Here is a 19,126-nt window from a genome sequence, read left to right as displayed (position 1 = left end):
TATAGGCAATTACTTTTGCCGCTTGAGTAGTCAAGTGATGACAACTCTCCAAAGCTAATCAATAGCGTGACGGTCAAAATTCGAAGTGAGGTTTTGTGTTTGAGGTCAGTAAAATAGTCATAATAAATACTTGTCGTTTGAGTAATTATCATGCATAACTTTATATTTATAAAAACATAACAAACAGCATAGCAGTGTTTTGTATGAAATTGCTTAAGATAACTTCTTTTATTTTGCAATTTTGGGCTTATTTTCTTAAACAAATTTGAACTTTAATAGTCTGAAACACATATAATAGATTTTTTAAGTATTATATTTATAAAATAATTTAAAGGTAAAATGTTATGTATGTACCTGTTAAAAATGTTTTGGTCGCCCATACTGCCGTACAACTTTATTTATAGGGGAATACGCACACCCGATTTTACAATTTGTCTTGGTAAAACGTCGTGTGATATAAATTGGATCTAAACTAAACTAAGTAAATACTGCGTTTCAATTGCAGTGTAGTTTTAGTCTCTATGTTTGACTATGTTCAAAGAAATTGGATATCGTTTTACATATCGTAGAAATTGAAGTCATTTTTACCTTTTCGATGGAAAGTCTTTTCGTTTATCATTTTCACAACATTAATTCTGCAATTAAGTAAGATTAGTGTCACATTCACAATATGACAAGCAGAAATAAATCCATTATTTATCGTACTATCGAACCAGCTGTCTGCTTAAAATATTTTTGAATAAATCAATCGCTAGGAACAGGATACATAATATAAAGTAATATTTAAAAAAAAGCCTTATCTAGTAAAACTACTTAACCGAAATACATTTCAATTAGAATTCAATAAATTTTTAGGCGTTAGGCGGAAATAAGATGATATACATCACAAGGAAAACTATTTCTATGTGTGAAGTACAATTTATATGCAAATTTTGGTGAATTTTTACTGAAATAAGTTAATAAATTCCCTTTCATAAAGATTCAGCTTTACACACATGTAAATGAAAAGATAAACTGAAGTATTATTTTTAAAACAAGGTTACGCTAAAGGTTTCAAAACTTCAAAACATGTGAATTGTTTGCATGTGATTAGTTAAACCAGTTCGAGATGGCAAATAAAACCTTATCCTCTATTTGTAAACGACTTAACGTATTTATTTTTAGCTTCTCATTATTTACCATGAAACATTGTATCAAAAGCACTACAATAATTTTGCATAGATTATTAAAAAAATGCTGTTAATTGACAATTCTTTACACCTACTTTTGAATTCTTTCTATTAAAGTCTATTCCTGACTAGAGCATGGCATTCGTTTCAATAACACTCCATATGTATGGTTTTGTTTAAAATTATTTATAGGTCGTATAAACAATTTTATTACAAAAAATACGCAGAACATTTTTGTTAGAATCGTTTATTGGGTTGCGCTTCGTGCTGAGTATAACCATACCAATCATTTATGTATGGTATAGAAACGCGGGACAAATAAAATAAACATCGATTGCCATATATAAAGATTATTATAAAAAAAATTATGATTCAATTCACTTAGCAGATTGGTTATATGTAAATATATCGAACTATAACAATAATCTGACGATAATATTGTGTTTATTTATTTGTAATTTGGCTGTATGGATATATTTTGATTAAATAATAACTTGCATTCGGGAAGTTAGGTTCGTTGACTGATTAGCACAGCGGTCATTGTTGATGATTAGCGTTAGCGAACGTGTGTTAGTTTCCTACTCATGGCAAAGAATACGGTTGTCTGTAGTATTTAAAAAACGATATGTTGCTAAAGGCTAAAAACAAGTTATTTTAGTTCACAGCATGTCCCTATTTACGAATTATTTTGACCGATATAACAACAACAGATGATGGTTTTATAAAGTCTATTTGAAAATATGTATAGGACGGTGGAGACTCCGTAATGATAAATTATATTTTTGCCCGGAATGTGTCACTCATAAAACATGTTTTATAAATTTCGTGTCGTCCATTTAATTTTATTTTCGTGTGTCATACGCATCGGATTTTACCGAAAGTGCACTATTTCCGTCATTATCGCTTAGCGTTATATTGGCAAACTGGCGCCCGTGCTATTTATTACATTTCTTTGGGTACGTGCCAGGTGCGGTTCGACAGAGATTCGATAGTGTGCTATACTAAAAGAAAGTCAAAGTTCGAAGCGATGATAGCTTGTAGAAAATCGAGAACTCTTATGTTTTATTCTATGTATAGAAATACGTGTCGCCGTTGTTCACCTTTACAGGTCAAATACTTAAACTAAGGTTGCAGTATAAATATTATGATGCAACATTTAAACGATAAATGTTACCATTCACGATAAACGACTATCTGTATATCTACAAAAGTATAATTCAAGTGAATGTGAAGTAACTTGTACCGATTACGTAAAGGTGTAGGTATGTACGTTAAATTTTAAAGCTACTATATCGGATATCACTAATATTTTGAAAGAACAGCTTTTGCTTAAAAATCAGACGATAGTTAAAGAAAAATATTTAATTAAACTTTACGTCAAATGTGTATGTATAAGAAACGTAAAACCTGCCCTGATAAACTTAAATTTCGGAATTCATAATATTAAAATAACTTTTAATTTTTAAATACATACTGGAGCTGTTAATTAATATGAATATTATTAGAAAATTACTCGTTAGAAACACGTTGATTGATAAAAAGGTGAGGAAACTAAAAACCGTTTTTTGGCTTTTATATAATCATCTTTGGAATAAAGATCCAGTAGATACTAAAAAGTTTGCATATATAAAGTAACGTAAGTTCTTGATTTACTTACAGTAAAATATTTGTTTATTTCTAGTAAAGATATTTTTAGTATTTGATGTGTTCAGAATTTGTTTGCAGCCTATTCCAAATATTTGTCTAATGCTGAACTACTGGTTGAAAATACACTTTTATATTTTTGCTACATAGTAACCTGGTTTTATATTTACATCAAATACGTAGATTGTGCGTTCATTTTATTATATAATAAAAGAACTCTCTATAAAGGTGCACGTTTTTTCTAAGTTGTAAATTAGTACTAAACGATAAGTAATTATGCAATTATTCAAAACTTCCACTTTTCAATGAGATGTTGCAATTATTGACGTAATACAAATTGCAAACAAGATACATAATATCTAAACAAGTTTAAGTAACCACCTGATAAAAAAAATCTTTTGGGCAAGTCCATAGTTGTTATTTTGACAATAACAACGATATTTAATTACGAAGAAGATCTAAACCTAAAAAATAAATAAGAATTCGCAGAATAACTTAAATAAATATTAGTTGGAATATTTTGTTCGACATTGTAATATGCCGAAAGAATGCTAATTGTTTTAACAGGAAACTTAACTTAGTGGCGCCGTATAGTCTGATGGGCGAAAAATGTTTCATCGTAGACTTGTGGCCATTAAGCGGTGAGTGACGTAATCAAGTGCGTGACGACCTACGCACTCCAAGGCCGGACTCGTACTCCCTCTACTACACTTGACATTGTATAGGTCTTTTGAATGTCGATCAAATTATAATATAAGTAAAAGCATATCAACATGTACTTGTTTTCATTTAATTTATAATAGGAAGTCATACGACCAAATACAGTATCCGAGTGGTCGGTACTGATGAAAATATTGGCACTATATGATATATTCACATGTCTTCAAAGTAAATGTGCGGCCAGCCATGGGAAATAAGATGTTATGTAAGACATTGCATATAGGTATTACTAGTTAATCTTTCAAATCATAACAACAATCCAAAGTCCTAGCTTTATAAAACAAAAGTATTTAATAACATCTTAAGACATAGCTCTACCACTACTATTTTTTTAAACTACTTTTATCTTAGTTAGTCCTTTATACATGAAAAATTAATGATTTTATGTGAAGGTATTGAAGGATGCTTATAAAATATACTACCTACTAAGTCGACCTTCGGGCTTATATATCAGGAGACTGGAGAGGCACAGATTACGCAATGCGGCACTTGTGAATCGTTGTCTTGGAACTGGTTTATATTTATCCTTTAAAATTTGTCTATGGATATATAAACGGTTTCCCTTATATAATTTGAACTTTCAGAAATAGAAATTCACTTGAATACTAAAATGATGTTGTGTTTAAATAGATAGATATTCGAAAGGTTGTCGTCGTCATAGTCTCCATTATTCGGAAAATAGTGTAGGTTGCATGGACGGCGTGTGGGCGTACTAGTTGGGTTTATTTGCTTTAAATGACGTAGGCAGGGTTGGATTATATGTATTTTAAACGTCCTTTCAAACGTGGGATGCTTTTGATTGAATCCAGTGACAATGTAATATGAGAAAAGAAATAAAGTTTTCAAATCATGTGCATAATTGAATGCATAAACGTTATCTTTGAATATTACATTTTTCGTTTTAAAATATGTTTGTAACATTTACTACTAGCTTCACAGTTGTCGCTGATTTATTAAACAACATTCAATGTCATAGTCATTAGAGTCTTCTTTATAATCGACACTTTATATAATACGCAGCAAATGATGTCTTAAAAGTTAAAAACTAAGCTTAAAAGGAGGAAAACTAGAGCTGAAACTTTGTGGGTTGACCTGCCTGCGCGTCTTTTTCCTTTATTCTAGTAACTATATCGATTATCAATATAAAGTTTTGCATCTATACGTGATACTAGTATTATTCATGTAAAAGTGCCTGTCTGCTCCTACGGCTAACTGAACCGATCGTAAAGAAATTTGCCATAGAGGTAGCCTGCAATCTGGATCACAATATGGGCATGTAGATTTTCAGGGGAAAATAAACGCGGATAGCCTGTGGCGACCTGTGTAAACCTATATTAACTATGTTTATTAATATTATGTTATTGTTGTGATGAGACACAAGAAGTAAAAGATAGTTGAGGACGACCTAAGTAAACATGGATGGAGTGTGTGAGGAAAGACATGGGAGAGATGGATGTGAACGCAATTTCTTTCGATAAAATAAATAGCTAAAGAATAGAAAGAGTAATATTATGTAGCAAGTTCAAAATACTAGATTGATATTCAAAAACGTTTAAAAACATTCTTCAATAGTTTTTTTTGTATTTATCAGGGAGCGAGCTAATGCTTTAAAAATAAAATGTTCTTATATAAGGTGACATTTTCACACCTACTCGCGACGGAAATGGAGAATAGTGTATAAAATATGCAAAAGGTTAGACGGCTTTCTCGTTTTGAACCACTGCGATAGACATCTAAATTTTGTCACACCATGCAGTATTTTAGCAAAAAACTCGAATTAGTGCATCTTTATTTGTAATACCAACCCTATTTCGCTTAACTACTTACATTCACTTGAATTTTAGTTCCAAAGTTCTGATAACATCTTCGTTGTCATTGAAAACGTTATTTTTCACGAACTCGTAATGGATACCATAGACTATTATTTACTATAGATCTCGACCAATGATGTCATGCCAATTCAAGGTCATAGTTATTTATTTATCTTTGCTCCTGCCATTGGAATAGAATATAGGTTAGTCTGTCCTGTTCTTTGAGTTTTATTTGCAATCGAAACCTAATGTTTTGTCACACTGTCTCACTGCAATAAGTAGGAGCAAAATTGCTGTTGAAATATATATCTTGATCTACTCTAATTCTAATGTATAAATATTAAATTGTTTAATAGTTTATTATATTTGTAATACTAATTAGGTATAACTATAATATGCAGTTAATATTAGTGTGAGTTAATATTTCGTCCGTCATATAGCAAGAAATTCAATTGTGAAATAAATAAAGTAATTCGATTATTTAATAGATTTTTAATTGAAACTGTTTCAATTAGTCTAAATTTCATATATTCAGTGATGTTTTCCATTTCGTAATAACGTTGACTAGTAACAAATACTTAAGTCGGATTTTGACTTTAATTAATATCGAATAGCTAATCAGCATGTATTTTCATATATCCGTCGTTAATGTTTTCTGTTATAAGTAACCTTCAATTATTTCGGTCGCACGTGGAACGTGACCGTTATCTATAGTTTAATATTATTTTAACTCTGCCGCTGAATCATATGCTTGAAGTTATCTATGACTATTATGTATGATGATTAATATTTTATCGTACGTTAGTCAATTTGATTTAATGTATTTAAGTAATACATCGTCGATTTAAATAATTGTAGTATTTATTCATCGACGATTAAAAGTATTTCAATGTAAGTAACAGCAACAATCATTATGTAGATTAAACTCAGTTTGTAATTTAATGTCGAAAGGTAATAACATTAAATTTTGTCGAAAAGAATTTCAGGTCAATGTTCTTGATACTACAACGTCGTCTTTTTGTAATAAACAGTTACAACATATTCATGTAAAGAAAATGTTTTTAAATTTTTTAGACGATCACTTCTCGACGAAATTTATGATATGCCATATTTTATGTCAGTTGCCATATTATAAAGGTGTAATGTGGAATTTAAAATTATCAATTTTCATTATCCCTTGTTGTTGTTATATATTATTGGAATCAAATCAATCAAAAGGTTATAATACTTTAATATCTTACGACGAAAGTTGTGATATTCTGTTGCATTGTCAGGACATTGCATTTACACTTTTTGGAAATGATTGTCTTTAGATTACAATTGATCGTCATTCGCATCTGAAATTTAATTCTCATACATCAAGAATGGGTCATTCGCAGCATGGTATACTTTAATTAGCACCAGTGCAAAATTTTTGGCTCGGTGCCAATAACATGCGTCGAAATTTGGTACCGACGAGGAGTTGACACTTATTAATTTTGATATTCAAATGTGTTATAACCGTATTTACCCATCAGTTATCGTGTGAACATTTTCCTCAGGTATCGTTTGCGTAAACGTTATTAATAATCAAAGCATATAAAATAATGGATTTGAAGTTTTGAAGAACTATTTGAAATCTAACGATGAAAATAATATATAAAATATGAATTTAATTCATATCGCAATGATAAGCTAGGTTTAGCTGGGCACGCGATTTAATATTTGGATTTCCTTTGATAAGGTGAAGGTTAAGCGTTGTTGTTTTGAATGATATCAAACAACAAAAAAAAAATCATTAATTTTATCAGAGTAATACTTCTTCGGTCAATTGGATTTGTCTTTAAATAGAACATCAATATTACGTTTATTGTTTTCACATGTGTTATTTGCGTTGTAATCTAGTTTGCACGTGTGTGTGTATGTGTGTGTTTTTTAATGTGTCTGATTTACAAAGATACTTAATCAAATTCCCATAGAGTTAATCTTAGACACGTGTTGTCTCTGTATTACTGCATGACCTGTACACAATTGTGCAAATACAGTAGAATGTTATAAGTCGACTCATCAATCAATTCATTGTAAATTAGGAATTATAGAATTATCGTTGTTAATTGCAGTTTAGCACATCCAGTTGCCTTATCTTATCGATATATCTGTACGTTGCATAGTGCTAACAGTGGCTGATGTCAAACGATGTTGCTCTCAGGTGCGCGGCGCACGTCTCTGCCGACTCGTTCGGAGGTCGGCTTTGCGACCGAAACACTCGACACTGATTTAGCTGAGGTACGATGTTCAAAAATTCTATATAAAATAGCTTTTTCCTAAAAGGACAGTTAATTTTAATCTGATATATTTTGTTTTGGAATGGAAAAAATAGAACACAGTATACTGTGTTCTATTTTTTCCTATTTTATATCTAGAATCTTTTGTGACGTCATCAGCTCGATTAAGTAATTGCTATGTAGTAGAACTTCAAAGTAAAGTTAAAATAAATAATTATTGTGTTTAATCTCAACTGAAAATCATTGTTGAGCTTTTTTAAAGTATTGTATATCATGTTATTCAAATCTAAAGATAATATTTAGAAATTGTTATCAATCTTACGATACACGGTGTCTAATCTGTGAGTATTATCATATATGTATATTTTTTAAATATGTATTAATATCCACCTCAATACAATAAAAACAATAATCTCTCGTAATCCCCTATCCGTATCTATTTTATAATTTGTTTTGCGTCATATTACTATATATCTACTAAATAAAGATAAATAATCAGAATTCGATAAAACGAAAAAAATAAAAATATTAGTATAACTATTAAATGTATACAAGTTCTTATATCTTTTAATAAAATAAATTGTTTTTGGTTTATTATTTTAGAGCTATTCAATTTGGGGTATAATTTTTAATTTCGAAAAAATAATAGAGCATCAAATATGTAATGAATATCAGGACATGAATCGACATCCCGTTGTTGGTAAAATGGTTTACCATTGGTGGATACGTCATTATGAGTACATTTATAATTCAAATAATGTTAAAGAATCCTTTATCTCTATTTATTTATTTATTCTTTTGTAGTTGTGATGTCTAGTATGTGCCTGTATATAATAAAATGGCGTCTTAGTTGAAACAACATTTTTTTTTTCAAGGAACCAAAACATTAATAATATTATATTATATTTGACTTTAATAATTATTGTATTAATGTAATATGGGAAACAATATTTGGCTAAGTTTTATTAATTTTTTCTTTTTAATTTAATGTATTAGTACCGTTTGTTTCCAAAATAAATAAATTACGTACGCTTGGCCTTTTGCACTCAAATATTACATCCAAATAGTTATAAAATCGGAAATCAGCCCAACTGGTCGCTATGTGCTTAAGGCAGTTATTTTATGTGTTGAGATACTAAAGTGAAACAAAAAAGTAAATAAGGTGGAAGAGATTTTGGGGTCAACGGGTTCATTCACGTTGTTTAAGGGACGACACAGTAATATCGGTCCAGGGTGCGTTTAAAGATGAGACAGTATCGTTGGTCGTCAGTTTGCCCCGGTGCGGGCGAGTGTACCTCGCATGGTTGTGTGTGTTCGCGGCTCACAGACACGCCATACCACACAGCTGCACCGACATTGATTCGTGGTTCGCGACTCGTCTCAGTCACTAGTGCGCAACGCCAAGGGAAACAAGTGCTCTACGTTACGTATTGTAATTTTTATTTTTGAGTTCTTTCATTTCATGCATATTAAGAATTTAAAAGAGAAACTCGTTTTAAATTGCTTGTGTATTTACTTGTGAACGTGAACGGTTTGAACTATTGTTACGAAGTGAATTGAATCGCTCGACACTACCTAGTTTGATTCCTGTATTGAGCAATATTCTGTTAGTTGCAGTGCTTGTGCTTTTGATAGAAACGGACAATTTCGTCGCGAACGTGTTCCAGTTTGGGATTTCACCACGAACGGGCTCAAGGAAGTTTATAGTCAAGTGAGTTATGATGTCATGAATGAATTCGCTGTGATTTTCGTATGTCTGTTGTTTTTGATATTGAGATTGTGATTTTAATATTGTTATGAATATATTTTCTATATAAAAATATATATATGTTTTTAAGCAGCGAGCGTTTTCACATATTGTTTTACATTGTTATTTTCTTCCGTGAGCTCGTGTAGTTATACATATGTGCGCAGATCTGAGTGTTTGATTGTTGATAATATCGTACGATTTCGACGGTCTATTACCACGTCACACGCGCTGCTGACTGTTCGCCTCTTATCTACGCATACATTTCGAATTTAATTTGAATTTCAAATACATACTTAAATTGTTACGTGCATATTTGTACACGTGCACGGTTAGGGGACTCTTCATATTGTTTTTATGTTGTTTTTTTTTCATAAATACAAGGAGAAAGATTTAGATAATTTATTACAATATATATGTTATGCATTGGTCGTTACATTGTACACAAATTGATAATTATTATGGCTATTTTATTGAATGCAATAAACTTACAAAGAAATATAATAAAATACGTGATAGATTTTACGAGTATTACTCATATTTATTGTTCGCTCTTTGTGACTATTGTTTGTGAAATATTATCGTTCATAATTGTTCGAGAAAAAAAAAACTAACTACAATAAATATAACACAAATAAAATATGTAGCACTAGTTCCAATATTTTTTTATATTCAATCAATAATAACACAACGTCATTTAATAATTTTATTTTATCTGAAAGGGACGCATGTAAACGTGCCTTGATTTACAAAATCATACGTAATCTAATCTCGGAAAACTTTTAATCTAGCATGATTTGTTATGTGAACATAATAACTCCGTTTACAAGGCCACAGTTTTGCGTGCAACTGTTTACTCATCCTTTTATGTCTGCAATTGTTTGTCACTCGACCAGACAGCTAGTTTCCAACTCTCTGTTACTACCTAACAAATAACTTGACAACAATAATGCAATGCATTGTTCTAGTGTTTTTTCAAGGTTATCAATCGTGATTATCACGATCAATCGTTTTTAGGGCATGGCTGTTAGCAATCAACAATGTATTTTTGCCTCTGTATCATTTGTTTTTATGTTTTTTTGGGGAAAATTTAGTAGTGTAAGTTTGGTTATATTTCAGGTATAACTCAATTCTATTTCCGTATAATTCTTTACTTTGGCTAAGCATATGTAAATTCCAGGAAGTAGCTGTTGTATTAACGATATACTTATTTTAATTTTATCATTTGTGCCAAATGACTATAGGTTTCCGGCATAATGGTAAGAATGCTACTAAATTTATTGTAACTGGTCGCTCGTTACGTAGATACTCGAGTACCGACTTTACCTTAAAGCAACCCTGATACCTGCGGAAGTAACTAAGGTGACTGAGATAAAATTTGTTATACATTGAACTCATTGACCCGCTCTGTTTCCAGCTGTTCAAGGTTTTTGTCTGGATAATTGATATTCAGAAACAATCGCGTTGTTTCCGATATCGTATTTATAGACTCGATTGTCTTCTACGCTTAATATATTCTATTGAAACTTCATTGCTTGCTAAAAATATTCTTATCGATTTAACGGAGACGACGGATATGAACTTTGCTGAATGATCCCAAGCATAAGGTCACGATTGTTTGGCTCCGATGTGCCATTTTGATTTACAATGCCCAAGCAGTGAAAGTCACGATGCAGACCTGACCTGCGTTATGTGGCCGAACAAAACATTACGTTGTTTCGCAAGACTATGCCTGTCCGAGGAGTTCTAGAAAGCTCCGTGGAATATTCCATCGTTAAAAGTATTGTTTAGCTGTGATTCCGTAACCACGAGGATATAAGCTTATTTCCTGCTAGGTCTTCATATAATAACATTTTTTATCGTTCTACGTGTATATTTATATCCGTAAATACGTGTTACTTTAGAAGCACGTCTATGATAAATATACGACAAAGTAATATTCCCCCTATTCAAGAACATGTATAAGTATCCTTGAAAAGACTTAGTACGTTATATGTTATATGAAACAGAGCTCCATTCAACATTGTTAATAAATTAGACGTATACTTCTAAGGGTTGCCACCGATAATATTAGCTCTAATATATCTACCGCTATAATTTGGGTCGAGACACATTTGGCATCATAGTGGACCACGTGCTATATTGCGTGATCTTACAAATGTTACGACTTCTGTCCCGACTATTGATGTAAGGTGTCACTTGTCTATTTACCTGTCCGTGCGATCCCGGTAGAATAAATAGATTCACTTCATTCATTCAAACCCCGCAAGGTGGCCGGCGATCCATCACTAAAAGTAAAGCCTCATTGGTAACTGGCAACCGAACCTAATAATTTGCCAAATCCCATTTTACGCTAAGCAGAATACATGCCAACATCAATAAATGTGATGAGCAAGCGAAATATGACAAATGTTGTGACTTTCGTAACTAGTTAGGTAGGTATTCATTGTAATCAAAATTGCAAACTGGTTGAACATTCAAATTGTTACGTGCATATTTAAAATGCAATACTGTCAAGGGTATTAAGGTTAAGACCAATTAAGTGCCTATTTTTTATTTATATAACCGTGAAGGTCATAATTTTGTTTAAGAAGTATCTTCTACGATCAAATCTATTGTTGAAAGATTGAATTGATACTGTATGCAAATACCTAAAAAACTAGGTTAGAGCCGGTTTTCATAACTAGTCGTGGAGCTTACTGAAGGCTGATTTATTCATCAACCTGCCTTGAAAACGACGTTGTAATCGAGAGTCTTGCAGTTGCTATGTACTAGATTGGAACATGTAAGCGTTTGGTTGTACTCGAGGTAGTTTCAACTACTGAACATGTCACCATACCATTATGTCATAGTTTTTTACTGCGAGCATCGGCTTATTCCGAACAGAGTTCAAGCTCAAGGTAAAATATGTATATTAAAAGAACTGAGTTCGCGACTTTTCTTCTTGACATTGAGATAAGTTACACGCTCATCAGATAAGATGTGACTTGGCTATGGGTGAAAGCTGTATACTGTATAAAATGTCATTAGAATCAATAGAGTAGTGAGCAAAATAACATACAAGATTTTTGTACTACGCTACGTTATAAAAACGGTTTTAAGTATGAATACGTACTGTTTTTATTTGTCGTTGGCCTATCATATAAACTTCGTAATAGAAAATATCGTTTGTAACAAAATCCCGTGATACCCAGAGCTTACGTAACAAGTTGAATGTTACTTTAATCGGGTTATATAATTACTATGTGAGGGTTTAACTGGATATTTTGTTACTAAGGAAAAATGAAAATATGTATTTTCCATGAAACGTCATTATATTGACGCAAGTCATTTCAATCATCAACACACACACAATCACAATCTTATTAATATACATTTAATTGGTGGTAGTTCTTTGTGCGAGCCCGTCAGGATAGAAACCACACTCATCAGATATTTTATCGTCAAACAATATCGTTGTGTTCCGGCTTGAAGGGAGAGGTGAGCAAGTTAAACTACAAGCACAGGGAACATAACATCTTAGTGCCCAACGTTGGTGGCTCATTGGCCATATAAGGAATGGTTAATATTTCTTACAGCACCAATGTGTGGTGTGGTGTGGGTGGTGATCAGATATATGGTTACCATATGGTTCATTTGACCGTTCGCCAACCTGTAAAATGTAAAAAAATATATACATGTATATTATTAAGAGTTAAGTTTGTTTGTTTTTCGGTTTCACACTGAAAGGATTGCGAATCAGACATAGTTTATTTATTAAGTGAATATGTTACATAGCTTTAAGATACAGCTCAATATTCCTTCGTAGTTGAAGAATTGTCGGTTCAGAAGCTTTAAATCCTTATATTACACATGCGAAGCCGGGTCGGTAGCTGGTTTGATATCTTTTTGAAGCGGGTAGTTTTAAAATGAATGTAACAAAATAGTATGAAGTAATAGAAATTAAAGTAACAACGAATTTATGGAGGTATATCGGGATAGTGTAAATCGACGTATTACTATGTCGTAAAATATTCAATAATAAATGATTACGTTTCACGATGTTTATGAATCTGCGCAGTTTTAGAATTTATGTTTTGTTTTTGCGTGCTTTACCGAAATACTATTCAATTGAATACGTTTTTAGCATGAATGAAAATTATGAGTCAATACTTGGCAGTCGTTTCTTTCTCATGTGCTCTTAATACTCTAATACTTTAGGAAAATATTATTTTTAAGAGAATCGTGTCTACGATATCGATAATTCGTTCGATTATTCTATATGATTGTGGTGTGATATAATATTATTTATAAATTGTAACTAAATTTTGTTTTGACAGCAATAAATATATGTTATTCTACTTAATATGGCTTAGTATATAATGTAAAGTGTGGACATATAATTTCTATAAACGTCTCACTGCCAGGCTGAGGCCGACCGTCCTTTCGAGGAGCTCATCCCACCATGCTGCTCTACAGCGGGTTGGTTTATACGCATGAGGTGGATGCCCTTTAAAATTTCTTTTACCGCCGAGAAGTAGAATTACAAATAAGCACGAAAAACTTCAGTGCTTGTTCGACTTTGTACGTAGAATTCCTTATTTAAGTTTTTCGTTTTCAAAACCGTAGCCTATCTCGGCTCTTCGAACCCTTGGAACTCGATAGAAGTCGCTGATACAAATTCGACTAAACACTATTAAGTTTTTCACGTTATTAAACTTGTGTTTAAAATTCATCTCGCGCGATGAAGTTAGACATCGTGAGGAAACCTGCATGAATTTTGTAGTCGTCATTCCGTAGTGTTATATCGGTATGGTGATTAACCTCTTTATCCTTCTCCTTGACAGATGAGACCTTTGCTCAGAAGTGGGTCGTTTACTGTTACTTATTGATTTACTTCTCATTTTACAACATTTTAAGCGTCTCTGGGCCAAACTAAGCAATGTATTGCGAAAGATTAATGATAATACCTTAATCTCACGCATAAACAAAAGCTTTAGTCTCGTAGTGAATGTTTTTCGTGAATGCGAGTCATGTATTAATTTTATCAGCTAATTTTATAAATATACTATTTATAAATACCTTCATTATCGTTTATTTGTTGTAAGGGGGAAATGCCGTATCGTATTGTATATATTATTATTGTTCATTTATTTAACTCGTCAATGTAAAGGTGTATCATACAGTATATATACTACTTCCGGCTGCGGCTTCGCTCACATGTGAGGGAGTCGGGGTCAAGTGTTAGGTTTGGTTAGTTTAGTCTTAGTTCCTTCCGAGCCACGGCAGCGCAAACGCAGAAGCGTTATATCGACACGCAGCTTCTCTGATCCGTGTTGAAGAAGGCAATCCCGCATAAGCCGGTTGGGGTTAAGCCCCTTGGGGTCCGAAAGGTTTCCACCGTGAAAAAAAAGATTAGTTCTAGTTATGTCCTTTTCGGTATGTGTCCCGTATTAAAAATTTTCATGAAATCAGTTGAATAGTTAAGAGATGAAAGCGTATCCAACTAACGAATAAACAAACTCACTTTCGCATTTATAATATTAGTTAGGATGTTCAGTACTTCGAGTGTACGAGAAAGTTTGAAATGCCAAGTCGAGGTAGCGTAGTCGAAGGTTTTATATTATATTTTAATTATATTTATTTCTGTAAGCTAGCTTTTTTAACAAACTGCGATTTTGTAAATGCACGGCAGTTGTCAGCGCTCTCGACCTATTGACCTAGTGTTAACCTATTTCCATGTTTACACACCTTAGTTAAACACGTTAACATTGACGAAAATTTTATAAGCTCTAATTATCATTTCAACGTTAATTAATTTGTGGCCAGCCGCATTTTTTTAATTTGATTTTAACTATGACGCTTTTTGTTCTTGCTTATCTTAAATTAGTCGCTCGTATGGCACATGTACCACAAATAGGTCAAGGTATTAAGTTGCGAGAATTACGTATAGTATTTTCGGTTAACTATTAAATGTCTCTAAAAATATCGAAGCCAAAAAACAAATATGTACATTTAAAATCTCTAATTTACTGCCTTGAAATGACAGAGTTATCGTAAATAAGCTGTCTGCACGCAATATGTCAATGAGTTCCACTAAAATATAAGTTTTGAATGTGGAGAATTTTGTTTGTAGAAGGTTGTGTTTGTATATTTACAACGCAGAGCAGTAGCTAAAATTATTGTATAATGAAATGTGTATATCAACTTTATTTCTTTAGGACGACTTACTACATAAAACAACATTCACTTCGTTTTCGCGCAGTATCGTCCGGCATTTTACTCGGTGCCGATGTCCTTGGTCAATCTGACTTTCAATATGGTTGTATGCGGAGAATAAATCTTTTCTTGTTTGTCTAGAGGATTCGTACTGTACCTAGGTTCCGTTTTGTTCAGAATGAAATAGATTTTAACTTGGTCTGTCTTGGTTGGTTAACGCTTTGTCGCAAGCTCGTATGAATTGGTACACTTATTCTATCGCAAAACACCAATACTAAATACTGTTTTGTTCCGACTTAAATGGTGAGTGAGCAAGTAGAGGCCCAGGTGGCATAACATCTTAGCTTTGAAGGTTGGTGGCACATTGAACAAATGAGGCATGGCTTATAATTCTTACAGTGCTAATGACTACGGCCGGTGGCAACCACTTACCATTAGATCCCATCTGCCAGTTTTCTTGATTATTTTAAAAAACTCTACTTTACACGTGGAAGCGGTTATATAATTAAATTTAACACGTAGCGAAATGTGAAATACATGAAACTTAACAGCTTGGAATGTTCTAATAATCATATCGCGATGATCCAGTTACATTTGATCTAACGCCAAGAAATTGTCCCAACTTGTGCAATGTTTCGTGAACGTTGGTATGACAAATAATTTCGGAATTCTTAGAAAATGTAAAGAAAGATCGCTGGAAGAGATTAAACTCTATTTTTCTATCTCAAGAAAATGTTTCATAAAATATATTTTAATGAGTGTGCTTACTAAAATAACTGTTGTATTAATAGTTGTATCAGTCCTTGATATACCGTTTAGCTAGATCCTTTGTTTCGTTATCAGCGTGGATTTATTGCGCATCTGTTTGTACAGACGTGAATGTTTGTGATTGGGTAAAGTTGTTAACTTGTATTGAACCTCAGTATTCGTGCTTTGTTGCACAAAAAATCCGCTGTTTGGCTCTGGAAATTTTATCCAAAGTCCTGTAATAGTTATACCTATGTTAGCACATAAGTCCCTACTTATTTGTTGCTACCTATTTGTCAAATTTCATTACGATCGCTTCAGTGGTTTACACGGGATTAGATACAAACAGACAGTTACTTTCGCATACATTATTCTAATTAATATTGAAGTGTTTTGAAGTGCTCGTGTGTTTATAATATTTTTTTATAATTGTTACACATTATTAATAAAATAATTGTGTCTTAAATGTTTTTGGTTTTTTGGTCTAGATACACTATCTTAAAGATAATGCACTCGCTTTTTCCTTATTGACATTGTATGATAACGAGCGAATATATATTTATAATGACCATCGTTTTTAAATGGATACATATTCGTTCTTTAACTGATATAAATAATAATAACTCATACTTAATTACTTATACTTTATAGCACTCAAATAATAAAACATATTGTTATACTACGTGATGTTGGTACATAATAAATTATCGGAATGTACAAAGTTGCATTAGTTGCAAGGCGGCTCTTATTGTTAATGTTATAATTCAATGTCTACCACTTTACGTTCATATGTAGAATGAAACAATCTTCAATCGATAAAAAAAATGTATGTAACTTAAGTATCGAAAATGAAAAGAAGAATTCAAAGTTGTTCTAGAACAAACAAGTTACTTAAAATATCAATCGTTAAATATTATTTATTTAGGTACTAAAAGTAGTATCGGATGGAGTTCATATTGATCAATTGGTCTGTATATCGAATTGTACTTATATGAAACTAGTTATCGACCGCGGCTCCCTTATCCTTCTTTGTAGTTCAAGCTTGCTTCATACGAATTTCCATCAAATTCGGTTCAGTAGTTTGGTCGTGAAAACAAAGAGACAGAGCAACTTTCGCATTGATAATATGATTATAGATTAAAATAAATAGTTAGTAGTTTTAAGTGTATAAATGATTATGGATTTAGCTAGCTTTCGTTTGGTTTACTAAGCATTTGTATAGTAAATTTATTAGCAGCGTCGAGTGTAGTGAGAAATTGGTATGTTCAAAATTTTGTGGTTAAAACACGTTTATATCTACGACGGTGGAAAATATTTATTTAGTAATATCCACAGCAATAAATACAAGTTTAACCGTTGTTCATTTCTTTTTATGTAATTAAAGTTATCAGAATGGTGGACGAGGACATTTCAGTGTACATTTAAAACCATCGATAGTATTAGTCGATAATTTTTATTCGTTTCTTGTTTTAATTACAATTAACTTTGCGTTAACTTTATAAAGTTGTGAAATTATTAATTACTTCATAGCTCTAGAGGACGATAAGTATATTCGTCGAAACTACATTTGATGGTCTAAATGAAACCGGTTTTCGTTGGCTATACACAAGTACGTGACCAGTTGCCACTATCTAATAATATTCAAACATTTGCGGTTCTCTGAGATAAATATACATATTGTATTCGTAAAGGCATATGTACATATATAATATAATCCAATATATTTCTTATAGTTTATGTTATTCTCATGAATCAAATGGCGCTTTCTTTAAGCTCAAAGGCTTTGCTATATAACGTGGTTTCTAGTGGAATCAATAGAATTTTGAAAGCGACTTAAATTTTTCGCGACGTAAAAGGTCTCACATGTGGGTTAAGATTGAATGCGTCGATAAAACTTTGTATTTAAAATCCTCTACTTTCCTTTTAAGAACACATGTTGTTTTTTGGCTAGTTATTGTATTTATTATTGGCAGTGCAATATAAATTTCAAATCTATTTTTGTTTATACTTTTATTTGTTATGACGTATCGTGTCATGGAGTTTGTTTGTTTTGCTGAGATGACGGTAAACGAAAATTTAAGGCGAGGCTTCGCGTCACACAAATATAACTTTAGAGACGAGATCTGCTCACGGGTTCGCTTCTAATTTGGTGACGCTGCGGCCCAGTCTCGAGTCGCCACGCACTCGTGTCTACGTAACATCAGTGCATATATAAACGTCTCCCTACGTCACAGGCATACGTTGATAGATCTCAAACGTCAATCCGTATTTGTGGGTGTTATTATAATAACCTTATTATTGTAATTCTTGCTTTTAATAGATAGTTTAAAATAGAATTGTCGATATTTTGGACTTCTAGTCGTAAACAAAGTACATAAGTACATCAGTCCGTTATCTATTTATATCGAAGGTTAATATTGGGTATTGTGAATAAATCGACGTGGTGTTTATCTTTCTAAATTCATAGTGTCAATGAAATGTAATAAGGTTTGAATCAATTTAGTGAATTGTATTTAATACCCTTGCGTGCAGACGTGACCGCCTCGGGTCGAAAAGTTCCCTTTTTTTAATAATAACTGGTCGGTCACTTACCGGCCGGCCGTACGGCAGTGCACGCCGGTCGCCATCCACCCAGCCCGGTTCCCTGACCTGGCTTACGGTCGAATGGAACTAGTTATCGGCTGAATCTGTTAAACAAGTACTGAAAAACACTTTATTGAACAGTTTATGTGCTTTTATAAATTGTGATGATAAATACGGTCGTGCAATTCTCTGTTGTCTTGCGTCATTTAATATTTACTCTTATAAATCGTCGCTTTCCTGCTT

At 32.4% G+C, this 19,126-nt stretch overlaps 1 protein-coding gene across 3 annotated transcripts in view; it reads left to right on the top strand.

Moving 5' to 3' along the window:
• The window catches only part of LOC113403480 (inositol hexakisphosphate kinase 3), a 34,173-nt gene that overhangs the window by 3,932 nt on the left and 11,115 nt on the right, over positions 1 to 19,126 (top strand). The window contains exon 2 of one of the 3 annotated variants that reach the window (XM_026644048.2): positions 7,533 to 7,609. The exons of 1 other annotated variant lie outside the window; for it this stretch is intronic. The gene's annotated coding sequence lies outside the window, so the exon portion shown is untranslated. Of the gene's footprint in view, positions 1 to 7,532; positions 7,610 to 8,937; positions 9,320 to 19,126 lie in introns of those variants that run through there. One more of the 3 variants, XM_026644047.2, reaches the window with a different exon arrangement.

The sequence above is a fragment of the Vanessa tameamea genome, chromosome 13, assembly GCF_037043105.1.
Source record: "Vanessa tameamea isolate UH-Manoa-2023 chromosome 13, ilVanTame1 primary haplotype, whole genome shotgun sequence".
In the NCBI taxonomy this organism is placed as follows: Eukaryota; Metazoa; Arthropoda; class Insecta; order Lepidoptera; family Nymphalidae; genus Vanessa; species Vanessa tameamea.
This window is presented reverse-complemented; position numbering and strand designations above follow the sequence as displayed.